Source organism: Danio rerio, chromosome 2 (assembly GCF_052040795.2).
Source record: "Danio rerio strain M-AB ecotype USA chromosome 2, GRCz13ab, whole genome shotgun sequence".
Taxonomy (NCBI): Eukaryota; Metazoa; Chordata; class Actinopteri; order Cypriniformes; family Danionidae; genus Danio; species Danio rerio.
In genome coordinates, this window is record NC_141022.1 from 14,731,171 (window position 1) to 14,744,924 (window position 13,754).

At 35.3% G+C, this 13,754-nt stretch overlaps 1 long non-coding RNA gene across 2 annotated transcripts in view; it reads right to left on the minus strand.

Annotated features, from left to right (window-relative positions):
* LOC147846246 (uncharacterized) overlaps positions 1 to 13,754 on the minus strand; it is a 63,108-nt gene that overhangs the window by 37,217 nt on the left and 12,137 nt on the right. The gene's annotated exons all lie outside the window — the stretch shown is intronic.

Here is a 13,754-nt window from a genome sequence, read left to right on the forward strand (position 1 = left end):
CATTACTGTGATTTGACCTCTCTGCTGGCTGAGATAAGCTCATATTCAACGTCCAATTCAGAATGTAATAAAACCAGATCCAGCTATAAAATGCATCATTCTTTTTTGTTTTAGACAACATTTCATGCACTGTTAAACATGTTAAAGCAAGTTGCAAGTGAAAATATCTGTCTCTGACTGAGTTAGCATTACTGTGATTTGACCTCTCTGCTGGCCGAGATAAGCTCATTTTCAACGTCCAATTCAGAAAGTGATAAAAACAGATCCAGCCATAAAATGCATCATTCTTTTTTGTTTTAGACAACATTTCCTGCACTGTTAAACATGTTAAAGCAAGTTGCAAGTGAAAATCTATGTCCCTGACTGAGTTTGCATTACTGTGATTTGACCTCTCTGCTGGCTGAGATAAGCTCATTTTCAACGTCCAATTCAAAAAGTGATAAAAACAGATCCAGCCATAAACTGGATCATTCTTTTTTGTTTTAGACAACATTTCATGCACTGTTAAACATGTTAAAGCAAGTTGCAAGTGAAAATCTATGTCTCTGACTGAGTTTGCATTACTGTGATTTGACCTCTCTGCTGGCTGAGATAAGCTCATTTTCAACGTCCAATTCAGAATGTAATAAAAGCAGATCCAGCTATAAAATGCATCATTCGTTTTTGTTTTAGACAACATTTCATGCACTGTTAAACATGTTAAAGCAAGTTGCAAGTGAAAATCTATGTCTCTGACTGAGTTTGCATTACTGTGATTTGACCTCTCTGCTGGCTGAGATAAGCTCATTTTCAACGTCCAATTCAGAAAGTGATAAAAACAGATCCAGCCATAAAATGCATCATTCTTTTTTGTTTTAGACAACATTTCCTGCACTGTTAAACATGTTAAAGCAAGTTGCAAGTGAAAATCTATGTCTCTGACTGAGTTTGCATTACTGTGATTTGACCTCTCTGCTGGCTGAGATAAGCTCATTTTCAACGTCCAATTCAGAATGTAATAAAACCAGATCCAGCCATAAAATGCATCATTTTTTTTTTGTTTTAGACAACATTTCATGCACTGTTAAACATGTTAAAGCAAGTTGCAAGAGAAAATCTATGTCTCTGACTGAGTTTGCATTACTGTGATTTGACCTCTCTGCTGGCTGAGATAAGCTCATTTTCAACGTCCAATTCAGAATGTAATAAAACCAGATCCAGCCATAAAATGCATCATTCTTTTTTGTTTTAGACAACATTTCATGCACTGTTAAACATGTTAAAGCAAGTTGCAAGTGAAAATCTATGTCTCTGACTGAGTTTGCATTACTGTGATTTGACCTCTCTGCTGGCTGAGATAAGCTCATTTTCAACGTCCAATTCAGAATGTAATAAAACCAGATCCAGCTATAAAATGCATCATTCTTTTTTGTTTTAGACAACATTTCATGCACTGTTAAACATGTTAAAGCAAGTTGCAAGAGAAAATCTATGTCCCTGACTGAGTTTGCATTACTTTGATTTGACCTCTCTGCTGGCTGAGATAAGCTCATTTTCAACGTCCAATTCAGAAAGTGATAAAAACAGATCCAGCCATAAAATGCATCATTCTTTTTTGTTTTAGACAACATTTCATGCAGTGTTAAACATGTTAAAGCAAGTTGCAAGTGAAAATCTATGTCTCTGACTGAGTTTGCATTACTGTGATTTGACCTCTCTGCTGGCTGAGATAAGCTCATTTTCAACGTCCAATTCAGACTGTAATAAAACCAGATCCAGCTATAAAATGCATCATTCTTTTTTATTTTAGACAACATTTCCTGCACTGTTAAACATGTTAAAGCAAGTTGCAAGTGAAAATCTATGTCTCTGACTGAGTTTGCATTACTGTGATTTGACCTCTCTGCTGGCTGGGATAAGCTCATTTTCAACGTCCAATTCAGAAAGTGATAAAAACAGATCCAGCCATAAAATGCATCATTCTTTTTTGTTTTAGACAACATTTCATGCACTGTTAAACATGTTAAAGCAAGTTGCAAGTGAAAATCTATGTCTCTGACTGAGTTTGCATTACTGTGATTTGACCTCTCTGCTGGCTGAGATAAGCTCATTTTCAACGTCCAATTCAGAAAGTAATAAAACCAGATCCAGCTATAAAATGCATCATTCTTTTTTGTTTTAGACAACATTTCATGCACTGTTAAACATGTTAAAGCAAGTTGCAAGTGAAAATCTATGTCTCTGACTGAGTTTGCATTACTGTGATTTGACCTCTCTGCTGGCTGAGATAAGCTCATTTTCAACGTCCAATTCAGAATGTGATAAAACCAGATCCAGCCATAAAATGCATCATTCTTTTTTGTTTTAGACAACATTTCATACACTGTTAAACATGTTAAAGCAAGTTGCAAGTGAAAATCTATGTCTCTGACTGAGTTTGCATTACTGTGATTTGACCTCTCTGCTGGCTGAGATAAGCTCATTTTCAACGTCCAATTCAGAAAGTGATAAAAACAGATCCAGCCATAAAATGCATCATTCTTTTTTGTTTTAGACAACATTTCATGCACTGTTAAACATGTTAAAGCAAGTTGCAAGTGAAAATCTATGTCTCTGACTGAGTTTGCATTACTGTGATTTGACCTCTCTGCTGGCTGAGATAAGCTCATTTTCAACGTCCAATTCAGACTGTAATAAAACCAGATCCAGCTATAAAATGCATCATTCTTTTTTGTTTTAGACAACATTTCATGCACTGTTAAACATGTTAAAGCAAGTTGCAAGTGAAAATCTATGTCTCTGACTGAGTTTGCATTTCTGTGATTTGACCTCTCTGCTGGCTGAGATAAGCTCATTTTCAACGTCCAATTCAGAATGTAATAAAACCAGATCCAGCCATAAAATGCATCATTCTTTTTTGTTTTAGACAACATTTCATGCACTGTTAAACATGTTAAAGCAAGTTGCAAGTGAAAATCTATGTCTCTGACTGAGTTTGCATTACTGTGATTTGACCTCTCTGCTGGCTGAGATAAGCTCATTTTCAACGTCCAATTCAGAAAGTGATAAAAACAGATCCAGCCATAAAATGGATCATTCTTTTTTGTTTTAGACAACATTTCATGCACTGTTAAACATGTTAAAGCAAGTTGCAAGTGAAAATCTATGTCTCTGACTGAGTTTGCATTACTGTGATTTGACCTCTCTGCTGGCTGAGATAAGCTCATTTTCAACGTCCATTTCAAAAAGTGATAAAAACAGATCCAGCCATAAAATGGATCATTCTTTTTTGTTTTAGACAACATTTCATGCACTGTTAAACATGTTAAAGCAAGTTGCAAGTGAAAATCTATGTCTCTGACTGAGTTTGCATTACTGTGATTTGACCTCTCTGCTGGCTGAGATAAGCTCATTTTCAACGTCCAATTCAGAATGTAATAAAACCAGATCCAGCTATAAAATGCATCATTCTTTTTTGTTTTAGACAACATTTCATGCACTGTTAAACATGTTAAAGCAAGTTGCAAGTGAAAATCTATGTCTCTGACTGAGTTTGCATTACTGTGATTTGACCTCTCTGCTGGCTGAGATAAGCTCATTTTCAACGTCCAATTCAGAAAGTGATAAAAACAGATCCAGCCATAAAATGCATCATTCTTTTTTGTTTTAGACAACATTTCATGCACTGTTAAACATGTTAAAGCAAGTTGCAAGTGAAAATCTATGTCTCTGACTGAGTTTGCATTACTGTGATTTGACCTCTCTGCTGGCTGAGATAAGCTCATTTTCAACGTCCAATTCAGAAAGTAATAAAACCAGATCCAGCTATAAAATGCATCATTCTTTTTTGTTTTAGACAACATTTCATGCACTGTTAAACATGTTAAAGCAAGTTGCAAGAATAAGCTCATTTTCAACGTCCAATTCAGAATGTAATAAAACCAGATCCAGCCATAAAATGCATCATTCTTTTTTGTTTTAGACAACATTTCATGCACTGTTAAACATGTTAAAGCAAGTTGCAAGTGAAAATCTATGTCTCTGACTGAGTTTGCATTACTGTGATTTGACCTCTCTGCTGGCTGAGATAAGCTCATTTTCAACGTCCAATTCAGAATGTAATAAAACCAGATCCAGCTATAAAATGCATCATTCTTTTTTGTTTTAGACAACATTTCATGCACTGTTAAACATGTTAAAGCAAGTTGCAAGTGAAAATCTATGTCTCTGACTGAGTTTGCATTACTGTGATTTGACCTCTCTGCTGGCTGAGATAAGCTCATTTTCAACGTCCAATTCAGAAAGTGATAAAAATAGATCCAGACATAAAATGCATCATTCTTTTTTGTTTTAGACAACATTTCACGCACTGTTAAACATGTTAAAGCAAGTTGCAAGAGAAAATCTATGTCCCTGACTGAGTTTGCATTACTTTGATTTGACCTCTCTGCTGGCTGAGATAAGCTCATTTTCAACGTCCAATTCAGAAAGTGATAAAAACAGATCCAGCCATAAAATGCATCATTCTTTTTTGTTTTAGACAACATTTCATGCAGTGTTAAACATGTTAAAGCAAGTTGCAAGTGAAAATCTATGTCTCTGACTGAGTTTGCATTACTGTGATTTGACCTCTCTGCTGGCTGAGATAAGCTCATTTTCAACGTCCAATTCAGACTGTAATAAAACCAGATCCAGCTATAAAATGCATCATTCTTTTTTATTTTAGACAACATTTCCTGCACTGTTAAACATGTTAAAGCAAGTTGCAAGTGAAAATCTATGTCTCTGACTGAGTTTGCATTACTGTGATTTGACCTCTCTGCTGGCTGGGATAAGCTCATTTTCAACGTCCAATTCAGAAAGTGATAAAAACAGATCCAGCCATAAAATGCATCATTCTTTTTTGTTTTAGACAACATTTCATGCACTGTTAAACATGTTAAAGCAAGTTGCAAGTGAAAATCTATGTCTCTGACTGAGTTTGCATTACTGTGATTTGACCTCTCTGCTGGCTGAGATAAGCTCATTTTCAACGTCCAATTCAGAAAGTAATAAAACCAGATCCAGCTATAAAATGCATCATTCTTTTTTGTTTTAGACAACATTTCATGCACTGTTAAACATGTTAAAGCAAGTTGCAAGTGAAAATCTATGTCTCTGACTGAGTTTGCATTACTGTGATTTGACCTCTCTGCTGGCTGAGATAAGCTCATTTTCAACGTCCAATTCAGAATGTGATAAAACCAGATCCAGCCATAAAATGCATCATTCTTTTTTGTTTTAGACAACATTTCATACACTGTTAAACATGTTAAAGCAAGTTGCAAGTGAAAATCTATGTCTCTGACTGAGTTTGCATTACTGTGATTTGACCTCTCTGCTGGCTGAGATAAGCTCATTTTCAACGTCCAATTCAGAAAGTGATAAAAACAGATCCAGCCATAAAATGCATCATTCTTTTTTGTTTTAGACAACATTTCATGCACTGTTAAACATGTTAAAGCAAGTTGCAAGTGAAAATCTATGTCTCTGACTGAGTTTGCATTACTGTGATTTGACCTCTCTGCTGGCTGAGATAAGCTCATTTTCAACGTCCAATTCAGACTGTAATAAAACCAGATCCAGCTATAAAATGCATCATTCTTTTTTGTTTTAGACAACATTTCATGCACTGTTAAACATGTTAAAGCAAGTTGCAAGTGAAAATCTATGTCTCTGACTGAGTTTGCATTTCTGTGATTTGACCTCTCTGCTGGCTGAGATAAGCTCATTTTCAACGTCCAATTCAGAATGTAATAAAACCAGATCCAGCCATAAAATGCATCATTCTTTTTTGTTTTAGACAACATTTCATGCACTGTTAAACATGTTAAAGCAAGTTGCAAGTGAAAATCTATGTCTCTGACTGAGTTTGCATTACTGTGATTTGACCTCTCTGCTGGCTGAGATAAGCTCATTTTCAACGTCCAATTCAGAAAGTGATAAAAACAGATCCAGCCATAAAATGGATCATTCTTTTTTGTTTTAGACAACATTTCATGCACTGTTAAACATGTTAAAGCAAGTTGCAAGTGAAAATCTATGTCTCTGACTGAGTTTGCATTACTGTGATTTGACCTCTCTGCTGGCTGAGATAAGCTCATTTTCAACGTCCAATTCAGAAAGTGATAAAAACAGATCCAGCCATAAAATGCATCATTCTTTTTTGTTTTAGACAACATTTCATGCACTGTTAAACATGTTAAAGCAAGTTGCAAGTGAAAATCTATGTCTCTGACTGAATTTGCATTACTGTGATTTGACCTCTCTGCTGGCTGAGATAAGCTCATATTCAACGTCCAATTCAGAATGTAATAAAACCAGATCCAGCTATAAAATGCATCATTCTTTTTTGTTTTAGACAACATTTCATGCACTGTTAAACATGTTAAAGCAAGTTGCAAGTGAAAATATCTGTCTCTGACTGAGTTAGCATTACTGTGATTTGACCTCTCTGCTGGCCGAGATAAGCTCATTTTCAACGTCCAATTCAGAAAGTGATAAAAACAGATCCAGCCATAAAATGCATCATTCTTTTTTGTTTTAGACAACATTTCCTGCACTGTTAAACATGTTAAAGCAAGTTGCAAGTGAAAATCTATGTCCCTGACTGAGTTTGCATTACTGTGATTTGACCTCTCTGCTGGCTGAGATAAGCTCATTTTCAACGTCCAATTCAAAAAGTGATAAAAACAGATCCAGCCATAAACTGGATCATTCTTTTTTGTTTTAGACAACATTTCATGCACTGTTAAACATGTTAAAGCAAGTTGCAAGTGAAAATCTATGTCTCTGACTGAGTTTGCATTACTGTGATTTGACCTCTCTGCTGGCTGAGATAAGCTCATTTTCAACGTCCAATTCAGAATGTAATAAAAGCAGATCCAGCTATAAAATGCATCATTCGTTTTTGTTTTAGACAACATTTCATGCACTGTTAAACATGTTAAAGCAAGTTGCAAGTGAAAATCTATGTCTCTGACTGAGTTTGCATTACTGTGATTTGACCTCTCTGCTGGCTGAGATAAGCTCATTTTCAACGTCCAATTCAGAAAGTGATAAAAACAGATCCAGCCATAAAATGCATCATTCTTTTTTGTTTTAGACAACATTTCCTGCACTGTTAAACATGTTAAAGCAAGTTGCAAGTGAAAATCTATGTCTCTGACTGAGTTTGCATTACTGTGATTTGACCTCTCTGCTGGCTGAGATAAGCTCATTTTCAACGTCCAATTCAGAATGTAATAAAACCAGATCCAGCCATAAAATGCATCATTTTTTTTTTGTTTTAGACAACATTTCATGCACTGTTAAACATGTTAAAGCAAGTTGCAAGAGAAAATCTATGTCTCTGACTGAGTTTGCATTACTGTGATTTGACCTCTCTGCTGGCTGAGATAAGCTCATTTTCAACGTCCAATTCAGAATGTAATAAAACCAGATCCAGCCATAAAATGCATCATTCTTTTTTGTTTTAGACAACATTTCATGCACTGTTAAACATGTTAAAGCAAGTTGCAAGTGAAAATCTATGTCTCTGACTGAGTTTGCATTACTGTGATTTGACCTCTCTGCTGGCTGAGATAAGCTCATTTTCAACGTCCAATTCAGAATGTAATAAAACCAGATCCAGCTATAAAATGCATCATTCTTTTTTGTTTTAGACAACATTTCATGCACTGTTAAACATGTTAAAGCAAGTTGCAAGTGAAAATCTATGTCTCTGACTGAGTTTGCATTACTGTGATTTGACCTCTCTGCTGGCTGAGATAAGCTCATTTTCAACGTCCAATTCAGAAAGTGATAAAAACAGATCCAGCCATAAAATGCATCATTCTTTTTTGTTTTAGACAACATTTCATGCACTGTTAAACATGTTAAAGCAAGTTGCAAGTGAAAATCTATGTCTCTGACTGAGTTTGCATTACTGTGATTTGACCTCTCTGCTGGCTGAGATAAGCTCATTTTCAACGTCCAATTCAGAAAGTGATAAAAATAGATCCAGACATAAAATGCATCATTCTTTTTTGTTTTAGACAACATTTCACGCACTGTTAAACATGTTAAAGCAAGTTGCAAGAGAAAATCTATGTCCCTGACTGAGTTTGCATTACTTTGATTTGACCTCTCTGCTGGCTGAGATAAGCTCATTTTCAACGTCCAATTCAGAAAGTGATAAAAACAGATCCAGCCATAAAATGCATCATTCTTTTTTGTTTTAGACAACATTTCATGCACTGTTAAACATGTTAAAGCAAGTTGCAAGTGAAAATCTATGTCTCTGACTGAGTTTGCATTACTGTGATTTGACCTCTCTGCTGGCTGAGATAAGCTCATTTTCAACGTCCAATTCAGACTGTAATAAAACCAGATCGAGCTATAAAATGCATCATTCTTTTTTATTTTAGACAACATTTCCTGCACTGTTAAACATGTTAAAGCAAGTTGCAAGTGAAAATCTATGTCTCTGACTGAGTTTGCATTACTGTGATTTGACCTCTCTGCTGGCTGGGATAAGCTCATTTTCAACGTCCAATTCAGAAAGTGATAAAAACAGATCCAGCCATAAAATGCATCATTCTTTTTTGTTTTAGACAACATTTCATGCACTGTTAAACATGTTAAAGCAAGTTGCAAGTGAAAATCTATGTCTCTGACTGAGTTTGCATTACTGTGATTTGACCTCTCTGCTGGCTGAGATAAGCTCATTTTCAACGTCCAATTCAGAAAGTAATAAAACCAGATCCAGCTATAAAATGCATCATTCTTTTTTGTTTTAGACAACATTTCATGCACTGTTAAACATGTTAAAGCAAGTTGCAAGTGAAAATCTATGTCTCTGACTGAGTTTGCATTACTGTGATTTGACCTCTCTGCTGGCTGAGATAAGCTCATTTTCAACGTCCAATTCAGAATGTGATAAAACCAGATCCAGCCATAAAATGCATCATTCTTTTTTGTTTTAGACAACATTTCATGCACTGTTAAACATGTTAAAGCAAGTTGCAAGTGAAAATCTATGTCTCTGACTGAGTTTGCATTACTGTGATTTGACCTCTCTGCTGGCTGAGATAAGCTCATTTTCAACGTCCAATTCAGAAAGTGATAAAAATAGATCCAGACATAAAATGCATCATTCTTTTTTGTTTTAGACAACATTTCATGCACTGTTAAACATGTTAAAGCAAGTTGCAAGTGAAAATCTATGTCTCTGACTGAGTTTGCATTACTGTGATTTGACCTCTCTGCTGGCTGAGATAAGCTCATTTTCAACGTCCAGTTCAGAAAGTGATAAAAACAGATCCAGCCATAAAATGCATCATTCTTTTTTGTTTTAGACAACATTTCATGCACTGTTAAACATGTTAAAGCAAGTTGCAAGTGAAAATCTATGTCTCTGACTGAGTTTGCATTACTGTGATTTGACCTCTCTGCTGGCTGAGATAAGCTCATTTTCAACGTCCAATTCAGAAAGTAATAAAACCAGATCCAGCTATAAAATGCATCATTCTTTTTTGTTTTAGACAACATTTCATGCACTGTTAAACATGTTAAAGCAAGTTGCAAGTGAAAATCTATGTCTCTGACTGAGTTTGCATTTCTGTGATTTGACCTCTCTGCTGGCTGAGATAAGCTCATTTTCAACGTCCAATTCAGAATGTAATAAAACCAGATCCAGCCATAAAATGCATCATTCTTTTTTGTTTTAGACAACATTTCATGCACTGTTAAACATGTTAAAGCAAGTTGCAAGTGAAAATCTATGTCTCTGACTGAGTTTGCATTACTGTGATTTGACCTCTCTGCTGGCTGAGATAAGCTCATTTTCAACGTCCAATTCAGAATTAATAAAACCAGATCCAGCTATAAAATGCATCATTCTTTTTTGTTTTAGACAACATTTCATGCACTGTTAAACATGTTAAAGCAAGTTGCAAGTGAAAATCTATGTCTCTGACTGAGTTTGCATTACTGTGATTTGACCTCTCTGCTGGCTGAGATAAGCTCATTTTCAACGTCCAATTCAGAAAGTGATAAAAATAGATCCAGACATAAAATGCATCATTCTTTTTTGTTTTAGACAACATTTCACGCACTGTTAAACATGTTAAAGCAAGTTGCAAGAGAAAATCTATGTCCCTGACTGAGTTTGCATTACTTTGATTTGACCTCTCTGCTGGCTGAGATAAGCTCATTTTCAACGTCCAATTCAGAAAGTGATAAAAACAGATCCAGCCATAAAATGGATCATTCTTTTTTGTTTTAGACAACATTTCATGCACTGTTAAACATGTTAAAGCAAGTTGCAAGTGAAAATCTATGTCTCTGACTGAGTTTGCATTACTGTGATTTGACCTCTCTGCTGGCTGAGATAAGCTCATTTTCAACGTCCAATTCAGAATGTAATAAAACCAGATCCAGCCATAAAATGCATCATTTTTTTTTTGTTTTAGACAACATTTCATGCACTGTTAAACATGTTAAAGCAAGTTGCAAGAGAAAATCTATGTCTCTGACTGAGTTTGCATTACTGTGATTTGACCTCTCTGCTGGCTGAGATAAGCTCATTTTCAACGTCCAATTCAGAATGTAATAAAACCAGATCCAGCCATAAAATGCATCATTCTTTTTTGTTTTAGACAACATTTCATGCACTGTTAAACATGTTAAAGCAAGTTGCAAGTGAAAATCTATGTCTCTGACTGAGTTTGCATTACTGTGATTTGACCTCTCTGCTGGCTGAGATAAGCTCATTTTCAACGTCCAATTCAGAATGTGATAAAACCAGATCCAGCTATAAAATGCATCATTCTTTTTTGTTTTAGACAACATTTCATGCACTGTTAAACATGTTAAAGCAAGTTGCAAGTGAAAATCTATGTCTCTGACTGAGTTTGCATTACTGTGATTTGACCTCTCTGCTGGCTGAGATAAGCTCATTTTCAACGTCCAATTCAGAAAGTGATAAAAACAGATCCAGCCATAAAATGCATCATTCTTTTTTGTTTTAGACAACATTTCATGCACTGTTAAACATGTTAAAGCAAGTTGCAAGTGAAAATCTATGTCTCTGACTGAGTTTGCATTACTGTGATTTGACCTCTCTGCTGGCTGAGATAAGCTCATTTTCAACGTCCAATTCAGAAAGTAATAAAACCAGATCCAGCTATAAAATGCATCATTCTTTTTTGTTTTAGACAACATTTCATGCACTGTTAAACATGTTAAAGCAAGTTGCAAGTGAAAATCTATGTCTCTGACTGAGTTTGCATTTCTGTGATTTGACCTCTCTGCTGGCTGAGATAAGCTCATTTTCAACGTCCAATTCAGAATGTAATAAAACCAGATCCAGCCATAAAATGCATCATTCTTTTTTGTTTTAGACAACATTTCATGCACTGTTAAACATGTTAAAGCAAGTTGCAAGTGAAAATCTATGTCTCTGACTGAGTTTGCATTACTGTGATTTGACCTCTCTGCTGGCTGAGATAAGCTCATTTTCAACGTCCAATTCAGACTGTAATAAAACCAGATCCAGCTATAAAATGCATCATTCTTTTTTATTTTAGACAACATTTCCTGCACTGTTAAACATGTTAAAGCAAGTTGCAAGTGAAAATCTATGTCTCTGACTGAGTTTGCATTACTGTGATTTGACCTCTCTGCTGGCTGGGATAAGCTCATTTTCAACGTCCAATTCAGAAAGTGATAAAAACAGATCCAGCCATAAAATGCATCATTCTTTTTTGTTTTAGACAACATTTCATGCACTGTTAAACATGTTAAAGCAAGTTGCAAGTGAAAATCTATGTCTCTGACTGAGTTTGCATTACTGTGATTTGACCTCTCTGCTGGCTGAGATAAGCTCATTTTCAACGTCCAATTCAGAAAGTAATAAAACCAGATCCAGCTATAAAATGCATCATTCTTTTTTGTTTTAGACAACATTTCATGCACTGTTAAACATGTTAAAGCAAGTTGCAAGTGAAAATCTATGTCTCTGACTGAGTTTGCATTACTGTGATTTGACCTCTCTGCTGGCTGAGATAAGCTCATTTTCAACGTCCAATTCAGAATGTGATAAAACCAGATCCAGCCATAAAATGCATCATTCTTTTTTGTTTTAGACAACATTTCATACACTGTTAAACATGTTAAAGCAAGTTGCAAGTGAAAATCTATGTCTCTGACTGAGTTTGCATTACTGTGATTTGACCTCTCTGCTGGCTGAGATAAGCTCATTTTCAACGTCCAATTCAGAAAGTGATAAAAATAGATCCAGACATAAAATGCATCATTCTTTTTTGTTTTAGACAACATTTCATGCACTGTTAAACATGTTAAAGCAAGTTGCAAGTGAAAATCTATGTCTCTGACTGAGTTTGCATTACTGTGATTTGACCTCTCTGCTGGCTGAGATAAGCTCATTTTCAACGTCCAATTCAGAAAGTGATAAAAACAGATCCAGCCATAAAATGCATCATTCTTTTTTGTTTTAGACAACATTTCATGCACTGTTAAACATGTTAAAGCAAGTTGCAAGTGAAAATCTATGTCTCTGACTGAGTTTGCATTACTGTGATTTGACCTCTCTGCTGGCTGAGATAAGCTCATTTTCAACGTCCAATTCAGAAAGTAATAAAACCAGATCCAGCTATAAAATGCATCATTCTTTTTTGTTTTAGACAACATTTCATGCACTGTTAAACATGTTAAAGCAAGTTGCAAGTGAAAATCTATGTCTCTGACTGAGTTTGCATTTCTGTGATTTGACCTCTCTGCTGGCTGAGATAAGCTCATTTTCAACGTCAAATTCAGAATGTAATAAAACCAGATCCAGCCATAAAATGCATCATTCTTTTTTGTTTTAGACAACATTTCATGCACTGTTAAACATGTTAAAGCAAGTTGCAAGTGAAAATCTATGTCTCTGACTGAGTTTGCATTACTGTGATTTGACCTCTCTGCTGGCTGAGATAAGCTCATTTTCAACGTCCAATTCAGAATTAATAAAACCAGATCCAGCTATAAAATGCATCATTCTTTTTTGTTTTAGACAACATTTCATGCACTGTTAAACATGTTAAAGCAAGTTGCAAGTGAAAATCTATGTCTCTGACTGAGTTTGCATTACTGTGATTTGACCTCTCTGCTGGCTGAGATAAGCTCATTTTCAACGTCCAATTCAGAAAGTGATAAAAATAGATCCAGACATAAAATGCATCATTCTTTTTTGTTTTAGACAACATTTCACGCACTGTTAAACATGTTAAAGCAAGTTGCAAGAGAAAATCTATGTCCCTGACTGAGTTTGCATTACTTTGATTTGACCTCTCTGCTGGCTGAGATAAGCTCATTTTCAACGTCCAATTCAGAAAGTGATAAAAACAGATCCAGCCATAAAATGGATCATTCTTTTTTGTTTTAGACAACATTTCATGCACTGTTAAACATGTTAAAGCAAGTTGCAAGTGAAAATCTATGTCTCTGACTGAGTTTGCATTACTGTGATTTGACCTCTCTGCTGGCTGAGATAAGCTCATTTTCAACGTCCAATTCAGAAAGTGATAAAAACAGATCCAGCCATAAAATGCATCATTCTTTTTTGTTTTAGACAACATTTCATGCACTGTTAAACATGTTAAAGCAAGTTGCAAGTGAAAATCTATGTCTCTGACTGAGTTTGCTGTAGCATGAAATTAGCTCATTTTATGAATATTAATAATCAACAATAA